The 18247-nt window shown below is 39.8% G+C and overlaps 1 pseudogene across 1 annotated transcript in view; it reads right to left on the bottom strand.

The window, feature by feature from the left end:
- LOC145495489 (uncharacterized) overlaps positions 1-13160 on the bottom strand; it is a 36274-nt pseudogene extending 23114 nt beyond the window's left edge. Inside the window, exons 1-3 of the transcript XR_014050430.1 lie at positions 12061-13160; positions 9603-10226; positions 7618-8151 (exon numbers count right to left, since the gene is read on the bottom strand). The product of XR_014050430.1 is annotated as an uncharacterized LOC145495489 (transcript). The remainder of the gene's footprint in view (positions 1-7617; positions 8152-9602; positions 10227-12060) is intronic.
- Between the last annotated feature and the right edge of the window lie 5087 nt (positions 13161-18247).

Genomic DNA, 18247 nt, shown 5'->3' with positions numbered 1-18247 from the left:
TATATAAAGAAGCCTAGACTGAGCTCTGTTCTGTTGTAAGGCACTTAGGAAGCGTAGAGCACTCAAGAAGTAGAGAAAAACACTCGGCTACGTCTCATCTTTCTCCCTATGTCCTTAAGGAGCCATATTTAATTCTGATCACACCTGAATCTGAGAACGATTAATAAAAATGTGACGGTAATTGTTTTTATAGTCAGATGAGAAGACAAAATCGATTTTATTACTTCTAGGTTTTCTTAACGAGCGTACACCTTCCGAGGGAAATTTTCTAAGTCGGTTGGCCTTTTCTAAAACCCTCTTACGCGCCGAACATTTTACTTCAAGGTTTGATAATCATACAATTCTGGCAGTTCAAAAAAAAACTAAGGGGCGTTTGTTTTCTTGCCCGCTTGTAAGCCATAACGCCAAGGAAAAGGAGGGGTGGCGAATGGTTCTTCAAAAATCATGCGTCTCGTAAAGTTATCGTCGAATTTTACGGGTCTCACAATCTCGTTTTTTAGCAGTTATATGCGTCAGGCAAGGTCAAATTTTTCAGAAACCTCTCTCGACGTCTCGATGTCCTCATTTTTATTTTGGTTTCATAAGTAACGTCTACTGCTAGGAGTCTGAACGTCTCACGCTCGGATTTAAAACATTTTGAAGTCTCGGTCCTGAAATTGTGAAAGCCGGCATGTGTGTAGCTCGCAAAAAAAAAAAAACGCTAGTCTTGCCTTCTTACTAAATTTACTTACGGATATTCCTGCTTTTCTTTTTGAGCTGTCAAGGCTCGAGCCCTGGCCAGGGACATTGTGTTGTGTTCTTGGACAAGACACTTTACTCAAACAGTACCTCTCTCCACCCAGATATATAAATGGGTACCTACTAAATTAACGCTAGGGGCAACCCCCGATGGACTACCAGTTGGGGGGCCGGGGGGCGGGGAGAGTAGGCTCCTGGTCGCTTCATGTTTAAGAAAGCGCCCTGATGGACCACTTGGTTCGTATGCCGAATTTAACCTTGGCCATTTTCACTAATATATTTTTTTTCAATATGTATGAATATGTAATAATTTGGCAAGTTCACAACACTGTATGAAGTAAAAATTACAGAAAAAAAAAATGCACAATGACATTACGTTCCGAAATATTTGCCACAAATTCAACATTCACAGCTTAATCTTCGTTGTCAGTAACGAGAATTAAGGGCAAATATGTTTTTATTTATATTAACTAATGCATCCATAGCAACAATCAACTAAAACCGAGGTCAAGACAAGAAATCGCCCCTCTTTATTCGTGCTGTGTGCTACTATTAATACCTTTGTTAATATCAATGAAAAAAATATTTTACACAAAGACTATTCATCAAGAACCCGGAAGTTGCCAAGGTTTATCAGGAAAGCAATTAACCAGTGCCACAGTAGCGTTGGCTACAGCCATTTGAACCACTGAAGTGGCAAACATAGAAAGAGCCGCAGTTTCTCACTTCAATGTTGGTGGATTTCCAACAACAGTTTGAATTCCAGTGAAAGCAGACCTAGCCTGCGTGGTGACTTTGCCATCCTCCACTGTAGGATGTCCGCCATTTAACCAGCCGCTTCCAGCAGCGCCACACCTGTCTTGTCATTTTAGACCTCGCAGCTCCTTAGAAACGATACCAGCCATTGAGGTTGTGATCACACTGTTCGGACTGAGTGATGTACGTGGTTTTCCGGTCACCGCTGGTCAGACTTGAGTAGCTTGTACATTCTACAGCTAGAATTAAAAGTTCAAGATTGTTAAGTCTCCACACTTTGATAAACATATAAAGTTTTAAATATCTCATCAGTTAAGGGTAGAATATACTCCCAAATTCCACAAACCGTATAAAGCGTATGCATTTATAGGAGGAAAATGTTTAAGCAAGGAACCGGATCCTAAGTTTTAGCTATAACTTGTAATTACGAGCAACTGTACACAAAAATCAAAAATAGTTCGGTAAGGCTTAAAAAATCGAATTTTCCCTACTGTTGCATATAAGAAGGCCTCAGTAAAAGTAAAAACGCGACGTAGTTTTTTTTTCTTCAAATATCTTGGTATTTCCGAGAAAAAGGACATTATCGATTTCACGTCCAGGCATCAATCTAACGAGTGCTAACTGGGCTGAAAATCGACCATTTTCATTCAATTCGCCTTTCGCAACTATTGAGCGCAAAAACGTTGTAATACAACCAACTTAATGCAGAACTATTCCTTGTACAAAAAAGCCCAGTTTTAAGAGTATTGGGTTAATCCAACTATTTGGCGGTAAACAAAACCAAAGTGTTCTCCAACGATGAGTTCGTAAGTTGGTGAAAAGAATTGTCATTTTGACCATGTGCCATGTCTCGGAATTCCACAAGATTTTAGACTCTAACTATACTATGATAGGTCTTTCAATATATGTAAAGTTTAATTTGGGCAAATGATTAGGCAGTCGTCAAAAAATTATTCAAATCGCACACAAAAGAAAATTAAAATAACGCCAGCAGTCGAATGCGCGACCAAAAGTGCTACCATTGTTTTTATCATCAAATCACTTCAATTCGAAATATCACAGGAATAGCAGCACGACTTAAGCATAAAACAATATAAATATGTTTACCTTAGCTGGGTTATCATGTCTTGACAGTCAAACAACATTCCCATCCTGTCATTTTAACGGTGTTCCATTAGCTTTGCATAACCTGTACGCATTCGTCTGGTGAATTTGTATCCCCCAAATCGCTCATTATTGCCAAGTTCCTATGTAAATGTTACTACGTTTTCCGTTTTGTTGTTCGGTACAATCATTCAACCTGCTTTCAGGCATGAAATCCCCAGTAATTAGCTATAACAAATAAGCCGCCATCTTCGATCGTTCCTCGCGTCTTTTATTTGCGTATTGTCCAGCAAAAGTCTCTGCACACAGGGTAGGGGTAGAGTGGAGATTATTTTCGAAAGAAAAAGCGTTAGAATTTTTCCAATATCTCGATGCTAGTTCTAATTCAGGGCCTCCTTTCTTAGGAAAAGCGATAAAATGCTACACACTAACAAGGTCTTTGTGGCTTGAAATTCAAACAAAGAAAAGTAACTCTGTTTAAAGCTCTGAAATCCGACCCTCACCCCCATGTAAAATATGTTGTAACGCACGGGTCTCGGATAAACATCTTCAGTCAAAATGGAGGTCTTTCAAACGTCTTCAAAATGGAAACCCGAAAGTCACACATGCAATAACGCTTTAGCAGTTACTACTGGCTTAATCAAACGACACAAATAACACAGATAGACTGATACATCCAATAATACATACATGCGACTGGAGACAGTAATTGTTTTTCTTCAAAGTCGGATAAGAGTACTGACAAGAAATGCAGGGAAAGAATCAGTTTGCAAGATTCAGGATACTACAAACCGAAGTAGGTGAACATGTTATTTTTATGTGTATGTCATTTTTACTGCTTGGTAATGCTGACGTTTCGAGCTGAAGTATTAAATGCCAATATGCTGATGATACTCTTGGTCACGCACTCGGTAGCTGCTGGCGTGATTTTGTGTCTTTTGTGAACGATTTTGAATAATTTTTTGACGAGTGCCTAACCATTTGCCTAAACTAAACTTTTCATATATTGAGAGACCTATCCTAGTATAGTTAGAATCTAAAATCTTGTGGAATTCCGAGACATGGCACATGGTCAAAATGACAATTCTTTTCACCGACTGACTAACTCAATTTTGGAGAACACTCTGGTTTCCAGTTACCGTCAAATATTTAGATTAATCCGATATTCTTGAAATTGTCTTTTTTTAGACAAGGAATAGTTCTGCAATAAGCTGTTTGTATCACAGCTTTTCTGCGCTCAATGGTTGCGAAATGCGAATCGAATGAAAATGGTCGATTTTCAGCCGATTTTCAGCCCAGTTGGGACTCGCTAAATTGCACATGAAATTGAGTCTGAATGTTAAATCGAAAATGTCGTTTTTCTCGGATAGACAAAGCTATTTAAAGGACAAAAACTACAGCCTGTTTGCACTCTTGTTAGGGGCTAGCTATATGCAAAAGATGAGTGAATTCGAATTTTCTAGCCTTGCCGAAGAAATTTGATTTTTGTGGGAATTTGCTCTTAAATCATTCATGTATCTTAAACATGTAGCAGGCTTGGAATCAATGCCCTTTAAAATCAAGACCAACTGTTCATGGGCTGTCAATTATTAAGGTTAGTTTTAATTGTATTCTGTTCATCACAGCCATTCCTTATTTTCTTCTTCGTAAAAACTGAGCGCGCATGGCGAGCGCGCGAGATTGGTTCGCGCTTGTTCCATTCCCAGCTTTTTTCTTTTGCTCAAGCCTTCCACGAGTTACAGCTGAAAAAGAACGTCTGTCCACAGAGTGCTTTACTGACTATTTTTATTAATATGGAAGTGTTTCTTATGGTTGTTTCTCATAGAAACAATAATAGTAGTAGTTTCTGATCTAATCCAGAAGCTGGTCTACCAGCCCTGCGAGAGAAGCCTATTACCCCCTCCTCCCCACCAATAAACAGGTTCCTAGCTTGTTGACAGAGTGTAGCCGGGTATAGGTAACTTAGTGATCTTTAATTTCTTGCTTTTCTTGACAGCATTGAAGGACCAGTGCAACCTTCTGTTGAACTTCATTATTTACATTTATGATATCATTGACATTGCAGTCTTTTGTCAAACATTAACCTAGCCATTTTAACGTTGAAACGGTTCAAGACCTTTCTGAAGACCGCTTCCTTTAGAATATGCTAAGAACCGAGAAACTAGTGTCATTGCTATTTTTCGGAGTCATTACTTTCAGAACTTTACCTCAAGGTATTTCTTTCTTTTTAAGTATTTGTTCCAAGAACGCTCCTTTCAGTTAATAAGAATTCACCAAGCAAGGTTTATACTCTGAGCTACGTGTTAGTTAGACATGAAGTGATCCGTTAGTCTGGCTCTGAATTGTCCTGCATGTATTAGAACTTATAATGTTTAACTCAGTATCTGCACTAGTCCTCGCCGATGATTATTTGAGCGATAACCTTGAAAGTCCGAGAGAATTAAACTTCCGAAAGTAGCGGCCCCAAGCACAGAGGCAACGGAAAAAAACAGATCCCACATTTCGAAGCAGACTGATCTGATATCTGTTTCATGTGACCCTTATTTCAAAACCTAAACGCCGGTTACACTGTGTTGATGTAATGTATTTTCTTTCCACCAAACTTTATCCAACTGAGATCTCTACGCATTAGAAACATTTTGATTCTATTAAAATGGAACAGTCAACATGAGCCCGGAATCGAAAGAAGCGATTTGAAAAGGCTAATAAACCGAAAGTAGAACGTTGAGAAAAATAAATTGTTTCATTATACATTAAGCACATTTAAATGAATAGCCGGTGAATATACCATAGCCTGTATGATTAGGCGGGGTTTTACTGAATGAAGGATTCAGCGAAGGTTGGCCACACAGCAGATTAAAAAACGAAAATGTTCTTTTAGCTTTCGACGGTATATATAACTGAAGTAGTCACTTGTATAAAAAAGTAATAGTTCACTCTGGTATAATTCAGAAGCTGGGCCACTAGCCCTGCGTAAAGAACTTATTACTCCCTCCCCTCTATGAAGAAACCAGTGTTCTCTCTTTCTCGTGGAGTCAAGGAAGGCTGTGTTAGCATGGTGTAGCAGGGCACATGTAGCAAGTTAAATATTTGATTTCCTTGACTATACTTTAGGACCGAGTGTAATTTTCTGTTGATGTGTAATAAACGTATTCATGATATCATTTCAAGTTTGTGGTGAAGCATCAATTCAACGATTTAGACTGTTAGACTAAAGAAGGTTTTTGTTCAAATAATGTGACGACTAGTGTGTGTGATGAGGTTAACAAATTATCAGTTCTAGACATGTATTAGTACCGAGGTACCTTTAGGGACAGCATGGATTAGAGCTAGAAAATCATCCTGTTATACCGGAACATGCTGCTCAAAGTACGGGTACTACTTGGAATGTTCTTATTAATTAACGCAGTGAGTGTCACTGAATAAAATATCAAAGAGAAAGTAAACACCATAAAATAACAATACCTCGAAAATATCGACAACGGCTGTTGGCATATTCCGAAAGTAACAAACTAACTTCCGAAAACAGCGAGCCAAAACGCAACTTCAATTGTGATAAGAAGCAATGGAAATAAAAGATAAAAAAATTCGTAACAAACTTATCAGCTATTGTTTTTCATGGCTTCATATTTTAAAAGCAGTTCATTACTCTGTGTTGATGTAATTTAACTTTTTTCTCACCAAAATCGATCCTTTTCAGATATCCGTATGCATCAAAAACATGTTTAGTTTAGATGCCTGGATCAGCCCACATGACCCACGATTGTTGCGAGTCTTCGAAACTAGAGGTAGGAAAAGACCAATAATCGAATTAAGTAACGCATTGATCAAATATTTTGCCTCTGTATTCACAAGGCGTATTCAAATCAATGGCCTGGTGAATAAACCACAGCTGGTATGAAGTCATCAATGATCTTCGCGGTTAAATACACAACTTAATTAAGCAGCTGCGAAATTAAAGCCTGAAATAAATTCAGGCTCGAACGAGATTTAAACCTCATAACCTCTTCGATACCGGTGCAGTGCTCTACCAACTGAGCTATCAAGCAAACCGGGAGCTAGTCACGTTGTGAGTTCGTAATATACCCGTAATCGGTGAAGCGTAACCATAACCATAGCCTGTATCGTCAGATATTTTATTGGATGAAGGATGCATCGAATATGTCGCGTTGCAGACATATACGGCATCCTATATCGTATTTTCTGCAAGGCCCACAGTAAGTAGAGAGTTGTTAAAGCTTTCAGAGATACAATATTATATGATTTGTATTTGGCTTTCTGAAGAAGCAATTTTCTGCCCCTGAATTGCGAATCTGAAAGCCTTTTTCCGAACATCGAGCCACCTAATTTGACTCCGTTTTCCATTGCTACTTTTCCCAGCTAAAAATAAAGTTCAGTATCTAACTCCTTGATGAGCAATAAATTCTAAAAGATCCTTTGTGCAAGTAGCGCAGTTAAGAACCAAGAACGGCTGCTTTTTAATAGACCATTTTACTGTTGTCTGCCAGACAGCTGTAGAATGGTCTATTAAAAAAATCTCGTAAAAAGTCTCGTAAAAGGCGAGTGGTGAAACATCAATTCAACGATTAAGACTGTTACACGATAGAGCTAAACGGCAGCGAGACTGCAGGTGACCTTGTTTTGATGAAGACCTCACTGCTTTTGTTATGAAAGTCAAGATGTTCTCATGCTAACTAGTTGGTATTTAAATGAGAAAAGCAGAGAGGTCTGGATCAAAGCAAGGTCACCTCCAGCCTCGCTTGTATTCATAGCCCAGGTTACTAAGCACACAATTCAAATTAAAAATGGCCTATTCTGTCAGTTTATATTATTACCATGTTGTACATGTGGATTTTCTTCATTGTTTAATCTTGTCAATGGAAACAAACATTAAATCTGTTGATCACGTTGTCGCAGAAGTAGAACTGCTTTCTACTCCCTTTTCCGTCTCTCTGTATCTTAACTGGTCTCTAGTTTGGGCGACAAATCATGAAATACCAACTTCGACCAACTACTAACCTTTTACTGTGAGTTCAGTCCTTTTCTGAATGGTGTAGTAAGGCACCTTTGCTTCGCAGATATAAATTCCAGAATCATCTTCACTGAGAACGGAAATCTTCAAAGTTCCTCTGCTGACTTTCATTCGTTCCTCTACCCAGTCCCCCTCGGATCTTTCCCAAGAAATAGTTGGAGTGGGATCACCAACTGCAGAGCAGTTTAAAGACAAGTCACCGCCAGAAATTTTGCTGACCGAGTGGGGTGGCCTTATGATGAATTTTGGAAGTGAAAATACAACTAAAGAAGTAACTGCTGATGTCTCTCCTAAGTGATTCTTCGCGTAGCAAGTATAAGATCCAACATCGTGTTTTTCTGCGAGGACCACTGTGAGTAAGCCCCCGTCCTGGAAAGTTCTGTCTTTAGCAAGAGAACCTTGTGGCTTCCGCCAAGTAACAACTGGTGCTGGAAAACCGATCACGTGACATCTCGGAAGTGTGACATTTTGTCCTGTCTTTGCGTTAGTAGGCCCTGGGGCGAGTCGAATACGAGGAGGCGCTCAAAAGTTAAGAGGAAAAACAACCGTTAACAAACATCAAATGATTCATCATTGACAGACATGGAAACAAAAATGTTACAAAAAAGTCCAGTTTCGAGTTAACCAAGACCGCTGTATCAAAAGACTAAAGACGCATCTGTACAGAAATCCACTCCATCTGAAGGAAAATATTCGCCACTCCAGTGAGAAGATAAACTATTGACAACTCTGTGTGTGGTTTCATTTTAAGCTTCTCTCACTTTCATGGCAGAATTTTGTAAGTGATTTACTTCACATTGAGACGAACTCTTTACTTTATTTATTTTTTAGCACTGAAGGATACATCGAAGTTGCAATCCTGGGTTCATTTATAAAGTCTCCAGGAGTCCAACAACCCTTCATTTCTACGAGTCTAAATTTTCGAACATTTAAGGTGGCTCTGAGCCTCATGTACAGTTGAAAAAACTTCAAAAGTGCTAGAAACTATTTTGAGCCACCTTAAATGGCGCAAAAAAAAAAAAACGCTTCGAATCTGACTTAAGTATCCTGGTCAACGATAGTGGCGTTCTGTGCGGCGTTTGTGCAAGCGGTTTACCCTGACAAGTGGCTGAGCTCTAAAGCCTAGAAAAATGTCTCAGATTCCCCAAGAAGTTTTTTTTGTTTTCGTTTTTTCAAGATTTATTTGCAAGAAATTTTGCATCTATTTACAATCGTGAGTGAGAAAAAGACAGGATAGCGGCCACAGACATGACAAAGCAACACCGACCAGGGTCAAACAATTTCCGTGGCAATCTTAATAAAAACGCTATTGCTGGTTTTCAGTGTCACGCAATTCAAAATAGATCAAAATAAAAATCAAAACCGGTTAATAGATAAACTCCAGAATCTGGAAGATGAAAGAAGGTAAATATGCAAAGACTCTCGCCAAAATTCTGGTCACAGCAATTTTTCTTATGCGAGATATACGGATAAATTTTTTACCCAAATTTATAGAGATTTGTATGGAGACGCCATGCTGGTGCCCATCCGTATGGGCACCAACATGGCGGCCGGAAACCAACAGAAACATCTGTCACTGAGTTTTGCTACAAAAGCGTGAATTTATCCCTCGAGGAACTCTAAAACATTAAAATAAGACATGAACTGTTCAGATAGCCAAGTTCCCTGAAATAAGTCACTTTTTTAACCATCATGCCAGCTCTCTAGGCCGTCATGTAAATGCCGCGTCACGCAAAAGCTTAGAAATTCAAGCGGTGTGTATCACAAAACCAAGAACCCATTCCGAGCGAAAATTTGTAGGAATATTAGTTTTCAGCTGCTCTTATACATCATTTAAGTAAAATCTTGGGAAGATCAATAGTTTTGTAGTTCGAATTTTGGTGACGTCGTGTGAAAACCAGCTATAGCCATTAGGTCATTGAGTCTTCTATCCATAAATTGAACAAGAAGTGAATCAAACCTTGGAACTTACCTTCTACAATCAAACTAGTTGTTTGGTTTGCAGTGCCCAGCAAATTTCGTCCAACACAAGTGTAGTCTCCTACGTCATCAAGGTTTACGTCTCGCACTTCTAATCTGCCCTCGCGACTTGTCAAGGGAGCCCTGCTCTTTCCTAACCACATGACAGTCGGCTTGGGATTTCCACTGACAGAACACTGGAACACTGCACTTTGGTTTTCCCTGACCGTTTGATTTACCGGGAAGATAACTACGGCGGGAGATGAAATGGATTCTCCGGGTTCTCCTTTTGTACCGGGAATTCCTCAGGGACCCGGAACTCCTTGGATTCCCTGTTCCCCCTTTTGACCTGGTGGCCCCATAACTCCCCGCTTTCCATGTGGGCCTGGTTCTCCTCTGTCACCACGTGACCCTTTCCTTCCCATGGCTCCACGCGATCCTTTTCTACCACGTGATCCCTTAGGACCCTGCATTCCCGGCGGTCCTTGCACGCAGATTTGTTCTTTGGGTGAACAAAACGATCGTGACGTGAGAGAGTTTAATGTCTTGTTTATTTCATTTCTCACTGACTCCATAGTAAGTTCGTCTGGTGTTCTGCCAGTTTCAGATGAAAATCGACGGGTTCTTCCGGTATGAACTGTCGATAAAATAGAATGAAAACATTAAACTTCTTGACTTTCTCATCAAATTGAATATTGTCAACTGATCTTGTGCGGGGCTTCGTTTTCTGGCTTTGGCTTTCTGTCAAAACTGTTTGTTTGGCACTTAGACAAGTCGACATTTACACTCTTTCTTTCATTACTTTGTTAATGGGGCGCCGTAGTCGATTTGGCAAGACATTGATACTTTGACTTTCTAGGAAACGTAAAACTGGTATCTTATAATGACGAGGATGAAAATAGATTACAAGAAATACAGACTTGAAATCCAGGCTAATCGGATTCCTTCGATCAAAATTATCATAACATGTTGTTTATAATAAAAGCATAAGGATCAGTTTCTACAGTTCTGACAGTTTTTATCAAAGACCCAGTTTCAGTTCTGATTATTAAAACATGATCGATTAATCCTGCAACACGATTTGTCATCGGCTTCTTTACCATCTCTAAATTAAAGTGCCCGTTGATCTTAAGGAAACAAACAATGGGTGTGTTTAATCAAGTTTTGGTGTTTTTCCATTCTTTCCGGGAGAACTAAATTCTCAAGGCACCCCAAAAAAAATTAAAAAAATAAAAAAATAAGAAAAAATAATAAATAAATAAATAAATAAATAAATAAATAAATAAATAAAAAATTTAAAAAAATAAAAAAGTCACGAGAAATCATAGTGGAGAGAAATTTTATATATTTTGCTTTTTGTTTTTCAGATACGGGATTATAAAAGTTTCGTTATTTTAATCGTTTTGATTCCAATATAGGAATAAAAACATACCTCCTCCATGCAATATCGATACATATCCAAACATTAGAATCATGAGTTTGTAGCAGCAATTTTTCAGAACCAGAGTTTTTTTTTTTTTTCAATCTTAATTAAAGGGGCTAGGTCACGCTATTTTAGGTAATTTTGTTTAATTTTGTTAATTGAGGGTCGAACAGGGGTATTCTCGTGATGCATGATTAGCTGATTTTTTTATTTTCTATTTTATTTTCCGTGAAACGTGAATTTAGGAAATTTTTCTTCGTGTCTCGTGACCTGAAGATTTTGCGTGACCCGTGAAGAACCTGAATTATTAACCGATATTCGTGATTTTACCACTCCATTCTACGTGATTTTCAGACGCAAGTCTTCCGAATGGTTAGAGTCGTCTATCGAGAGTGACTTAGGTATGCGATTTGCAATATAGAACCTTGTCTTGGCCATTCGCGATTTTACTTTCTTCAAACACTGCTTCTGGTGTAAGAACAGGCCATTAAATTGCTCATTTTCGTGATTCGGGAAAACGAAATTTTTATATCCGTGGTCCGTGATCCTCAATTTTTTCCGTTTGTGAACAGTGCCAGAGACCCCCTGCACGACCCTCTTAATCATGAACAAGAGAGCAAGAGGAAGAGTCTTTCATTTGCAAAATCACGGTCACATAACAACTGAGAATGATTTTCCAGCTGTGTAAATGACGTTTTGATGTAAACTGATATAAATATTGAAAAAATGTGGGCCGACGTTTTTCAAATTTACCCAAATGTAATCCATTTTAATCCTCTCCAGTTTTGTCCATCCACGTCCCTTCTTGGCTTTCCTGTGTTTTGCTTGAGTTCTTCTATAGTTTTGAGCCGTTATTTTGATATTTTGGTTAATTCTATGACCATTTGATCAGTGCTGGAATTGCCTAAAGTTGCGTGACCTAGCCCCTTTGAAGACTTATTTCATAAATGTCAATAGCCTTATACATACAGAAGACACGGAAAGGAAGCGATGATTTATAATTTCTGAGTAAACGTTCGGCATTAGCTGTGTAGTCGAATCACATCACCTTCTGTCGCATTTTTCCTCTCTTTAGTAATCTTTTGATCAAATTGTCCAACAGACTCGACTCTCTCAGAACGTTTGAAGCTTGTTGCATCGCTAGAAGCCTTGATCAGGTTCTGATTCTGCCGTGCGTCCACCACAAGATCTTCAACATCGTGAACTCGATGGTTTATAATCTCAACGCGCGCCAAGGCAGCGGTGCAGATCAATAAAGATACTAACGACACTGGACAAACAAGCTTAGCTGAAAAGCTGTGGGAATCACAAGCAGATGAATGTTCTTTCTTCTCGGCCATAACAAAATGCTGGCGTCACACGATGATGCAGCGCTCCTTGTGATGCGGTGTAAAGATACTCGCCAAGACGTGTATGAAATGTGACTCTTGTGTTGACAAGCCTCTAAACCAGGTCACAGTAACTGCGGATGTTTTAAGCGCTCATCACGATATGTGAAGGTCAAACGTCATCCTAAAAATAAAATCTTTTTTGTTCTTCTTAAGAACTCGAGGGTCTACATTTCAGTGGATTATTAGCAATATGCACAAGGTATTATTCGATAAGAAACTTTGTACTAAGCTACAAGCACAACCTCGTTCCCAGTGCCTCTCTACTTCTTGCCCAGGGTGGGACGAATAGAGACACTGGGAACGAGCCTGCTTTTGAAGCAGGCAAAAATAAGAGTGGAAGAATGAAAAGAATGCAAATTTTTAGACGATCGTGAATCAAAAGGAAATTGTTTTCGTTGGTATTGTATAACACTAACTGCTCACCCTTTCATCTTCTTTGCTGCTGTGAGTGGAGCATAAGGCTGAGAAACGCTCACGCTGTCTTCTACTTTCTCATAAAAGTTCGATTGTCTGTAAAGCCGTCAACCAGCGTGTCCGGGAAAGGAGCCCGCTACTCAAGAGAGCGGCAGAAATCGAGCCTATAGGCCTTGGCGCCTGGCCACGAGTAGAGAACAGACCTATTGTCTTACTGATATGTCGTTAAGGGGAGGATAATGATAAATAGTTCTCATCAGTAATGTGATTGGTGGGGCCGGGGATTTTATTTAATTAAAATATCGGAAATGCTCGATCGAATTAGCGCCTGGGCATGGGGTGCTTATTTCAAATTTAAGAGAAGACGGAGGGCGGAGTGGAGGGCGTCGCTTATTTAATTTTTTTTTTCCAAATCATGATGAGATATGATGTTTTGTTTTCTGTCTTTGTTTTTCCTAACATAAGTATGTGCACGTTAAAAATCTCAGAAGGATCAAGTTGGATGACAAGTTGGATGACACTAACAAAATAAGCTACAATCCGGTCAGAAAAAAATAAGACATAAAACCACCTCTTCCCCACAATCAATGGTGAACTGGCGCTAGACCCAAAACGCACCATTTTTCTATCATTGAAGTGGTCTTGATTTTTCATTTAAATTGTCCAAGATCGTAGTTAGAAATCTTTTGCTAATGTCAGGCAAAATGGCGATGAAGTCACGTGAGATGTAGCCACAGAACCTTTTACAGTTGACTGTATTCGTATTCTCGGTATTGACCTGGAACTAGCTTGCAACTGAGGCTAATGCAGGGAGTCTTTTCAAATGCAAATGACAGAAATCTCTTTTTAATGATATTCCCCCGCATGAACCTCCATTGTAAGCGAGTCCCAGTCCATTACCGAGAATATGAACATGGCCTATTAAGTTATAGTTTCCACGTCAAGCTCGTTGTTTTTCGTTCTATGTTATTTCGTGCATCGTGCAACATGCTCAGTTATTGCTGTAATCGAATATTTTCCGCTTAGTTAACGCCTCACGTTTTCGTGTCTAATTTTTTATCTGTAGTTGCTATTATTCTGAATAGCATCTTCGGCAGTTAACTTTTCAGTTGTCGTTGCCTGTGTGTTGTAGTAGTCGTAGTCGCCACCCAAATCTTGCAAGTTTCGTCATTTTCCCTTTATTTTTTGCTCGCTTTCGTTTGAGTATGCACGTTAAGGAAACACTATGAGTTATGAGTAGTGAGATCACTACAGTGAGTAGTGACGTTTTTGGAATAAAGGACATTTTGGTAAAATAATAACGAGGTATAGGATATCTGGGGGAAAATTAAGCTTCAATTTCTAGAAAGGTTTTCTTCTTTCCTCAAATTCAAACTTGTCCATTTGAAGGGAACAGCCACTAATTCAGAGCAATCTAGAGTACGCCGTTTTAATTTAAACCTTTTAAGAAAAAGCATACAGACATCACTCATGAATCTGTCATTCTGGACAGTACTCATCTTATTCGTCCGTTCCTTGCTCAGAAATTAATTATGCGCAGCTAATTATGCACAGTTCAAAGTCATTAGAATTTCTTGAAGTTCCGGGAGGAGTATTCGTTTTCACATTATGACAAAAAACAAACAAAACAAAACAAAACAAAAAAAAAAACAAAAACGATTTGTCTGGCAAAGTCGACATTTTGGCAAGCGAATAATATGAAAAATGAAGTTTGAAGCAAGAGTAATAGCCCCCCCCCCCCTCCCCCACCCCCAAAAGGCATAGTAACATATAGCTGCTTCGGTCCAACCGGTCACGGATACATTTGGACTAAACTTAGGAAACTGGACAACAGAAGGCAACACACGGAATACGTTAGCAGATTATGAGCTACGCTGGTCTCAAGGCCATTTTTTCACCAAATGTTTCCTGATCTTTAATCGCCCTGTAGTACAAGTCTCAATTATAAACCACATTTTTGGCGCGTGCCGTGGTGCTATGCAACACTGTGATTCGTTACTGACTAAATAGAAAGATTGACACTTAGTACGTTACTCACATTTGAGCAAACCCTTTGGTTTAATTTTTGGACGGGAAAAATTTTCCAGTCTGAAAGCAGCAAAACAGGAGAAGAGGTAGAATCAGAGACGTTTGTTTTTCTTCCGCATATACTTTTATGTTTACAGAGATTTTCACTCCTACCATGCGACTCTTTATTATCGCAGTACTCTCTCATCTATGTTCGCGGTTTTTATAGTGCGTGGCGAGAAACTCACAAACACCACGCCGGTAGATTCCCCTAAAACTGGCAGCCAAACAATCTTGTGTAATCATTATGCTGGCAAGGACCCTAAGGCTACCAAAGCCAGCCAATAACTGGACGAGAAGCTAGAAGCGATTCTCAAACTGTTGCGAGGTGCGCCTCCTAGGCAAATCAATCCAGGTTAGAAAAGATCAGGAACTATTTTATTATTTCACCCCTTTGCATTGCCGAATGAGGATAGGAATTTTAGTTGCGGTCTGTTTGCTGTATAGAATCCTTTGAGAAGGAACTGGCAAATTTTCCATAGCCCATTTCCGAGTTGCCATAAGCCTCACTATCAAAGCGAGGCCTCGTGCCCAACCATTCAGATGAAATGAGAGCTAATTTGCCTGTGAATGAAATCTCATTTTCACATGAAAGGATAGGCATTGAGACAGGCTGTGAAAAATAGGGTAAAGGTAATTTGGAAATGACCTATTGTGTTTGTGTATTAGAAATCTGATTAGGAGAAAAATTAGAAACTGCTTAACTTTTTCAACAAAAATTTGACAAAAGCGGCACTTTTTCCAGCTGCCAAATTGACTACCATTATTGTTTTCCTCTATCATGAAAATGATTTGGACTAATAATTTATTTCGCTACGAATTAAAAGATAACTATTTAGTAAGCTTTTAACTCGTTTCTGCTGTTTCTTTCCCAAGATGTTACTTTCCAAAATGTTACTTTCCAAAGGGATTGACAATAATTGAAAAGCATGTTTTATCTTATTTTCAAGCGATTCACAGGTTATTCTACGTATTTGCTACCGAATAAAAAAGAATGGTTCTGATATTTACAGGAGACTAAAAATACTGATTGATAAATACATAGAAACTGTCGACTAAAAACCAAGGCCAAGTCAAGATATAAAACTGGCAAAACTTAGCACTGAGGAAGGGCTAGGCCCGAAACGTCTGTTGCATAATTGACTTTTTTGGCATTGTTTTATTGTTATCTACACTGTCATCATTGGCCTGTTTCAAGCACGCATGCCGATACATGCGGCACTTTTAAAAGAAGCATTATATGCAGCACATATAATGTTATTTTATATCGAGACATTTTCTTGGGTACTATAATACGTCTATCAGTTATTTGGGTGGAGCAAGGAAAGGCACATCACCTAGGAGACTCCAATCAGATACTAGTAGGCGGGATCGCGGTTACTATTTAGTTTGCTTGGCATGTCAGTTTCGGCCTTCTTACCATTCAGCAGCAACGCTATCTCCAGAGCTAATTTTCAAGAGCTAATTTGCAAGTACCCTTCACCCTCTTTTGTTGTTTGTCGGGTTTTCCGGTTTCTTTTTTAATTTACTAACGCAATGGGAAAACCTCGCGTCTTAATTCTGGGCCACTCTTTTATTCGTCGCCTGCACGAGCATATTAATCGTCCGAACGAAAGCGCCTATACTGCCAAGTTCGGTATTTCAACACCAGAATTTCTGTGCAAATGGCACGGCGTGGGCGGTCGAACGATCGATAAAGTTTTAAAGTATGATTTAAGTATTGTGGAGGATTTTGGCCCTGATATAGTGCTCTTACAGCTAGGAACGAATGACCTGCCCAACTCCCCCGCCATTACAGTGGGTTCCTCACTGGAACATCTAGTGACTGTGCTACACGAAGAGTACAAGGTCGACCTGATACGCGTATGTCAAACGCTTCGCCGTTCCTCTTCCGATGTTGCGTTTAACTCGAAAGTTGGGCTATTGACAAAATATATGAAAACGGTACTTGAGCCCATCCCATACGCATTCTTCTGGTCTCACAGGGGGTTTTGGAAAACAAAGGGTACCTATTTGTTAGGAGATGGTGTTCACTTGAATGGTAGGGGGCAACATAAATTGTATCGCAGTTTACGAGGGGCAGTGCTCAAATGCTTGCGTTTACTTGATGTGGTTTAGCTACTTATTCATATCTGCGTGTCGCCGGTTCCAATTTTGTTTTCATGTTTCCTTGCTGTGTTGCGTCCGCAGCTATTTGACATTGTACTTTTATCTGCCGACAAATTTGAGCAATGCTCTTAATTCTACTGTCGGCTGTATGCTATGTCACTGTTATCTTAATTAATGGGGTGCATGTTACTTATCTCGATTTTGATGGCAGTTGTATTTCCTGCCATTCATTAATTTTGCCCCCTTATCTGACGCAAAAAATAATTCTATCATGAGAGCAGGACGTTGCCATTTAAGTGTACAACCCTTTCCGGCCGCGTTCCGCGTGCCCAATTGCACTTGGTTACTGTCCTCGCCATTTTCGTTCTTGTATATTCGGAACCTGGCTTTGACTTGCTTATCGACTAGCTACAGTTTTAATTATGGGCCTATCACGTCTGCCCTTCGCGTCGCGCATCGGCATTTTAGTTCAGCCCTTCTCGTTTAACAAAGGTAGCTGCATGAACTCCTCTTTGTTCAATCACGAAGTCTAATTTTATTTAATTACACTCTCTGTAAAGCTATGTCTTCTCGTAAACGCCCATCTGCCAGCACCTCTCGCGGTCGACCCAAACGTGTTCGTGCCACTCCTTCGGTCTCGACAGCAACGGTGGTCCCACCTGCGACCGCTTCCACTGTAGATATGGCGGCCCTAACGGCAACCCTTACGGCCGCTGTGACCAGCGCCGTTCAAGCTGCAATGAAGACTCCAAATTTGCCGACTGACGAGCCTCCTGCAAGTGAGGGTGCGAGCACCGCCATGACGGTCGAAGAGGCGGTCTCCGAGCAGTTGGCCCTTCTCACATCGCCAGACAAAGGTAAAACAGTTCAAACAAATTTTTCCAGAGGCGGACGAAATGCCGACTCAAGTACCAGACAGCCTTCTGCCGAAGAGCTGGTCGCTTCCCTGAACGATCTGCTTTCCTCGGCCCTGTCCATGGGATCACAAAAGTTGTATTCCCGAGCTTGGAAAGTTTTTCGTGACTTTTACCACCAACTCGTGGGCTATCTTTAAAACGGGGAATGGGGAATCGGAGAATGGGAATGGGGAATGGGGAACGGGGAACGGGGAATCTTTAAAATGGGGAATCTTTAAAAGCGGGAATCTTTAAAATGGGGAATCTTTAAAAGCGGGAATCTTTAAAATGGGGAATCTTTAAAAGCGGGAATCTTTAAAATGGGGAATCTTTAAAAGCGGGAATCTTTAAAATGGGG

This window comes from Orbicella franksi, chromosome 8 (genome assembly GCF_964199315.1).
Source record: "Orbicella franksi chromosome 8, jaOrbFran1.1, whole genome shotgun sequence".
In the NCBI taxonomy this organism is placed as follows: Eukaryota; Metazoa; Cnidaria; class Anthozoa; order Scleractinia; family Merulinidae; genus Orbicella; species Orbicella franksi.
Note: the sequence above shows the minus strand (reverse complement) of the source record. Positions and strands in the feature narration are given on the sequence as shown.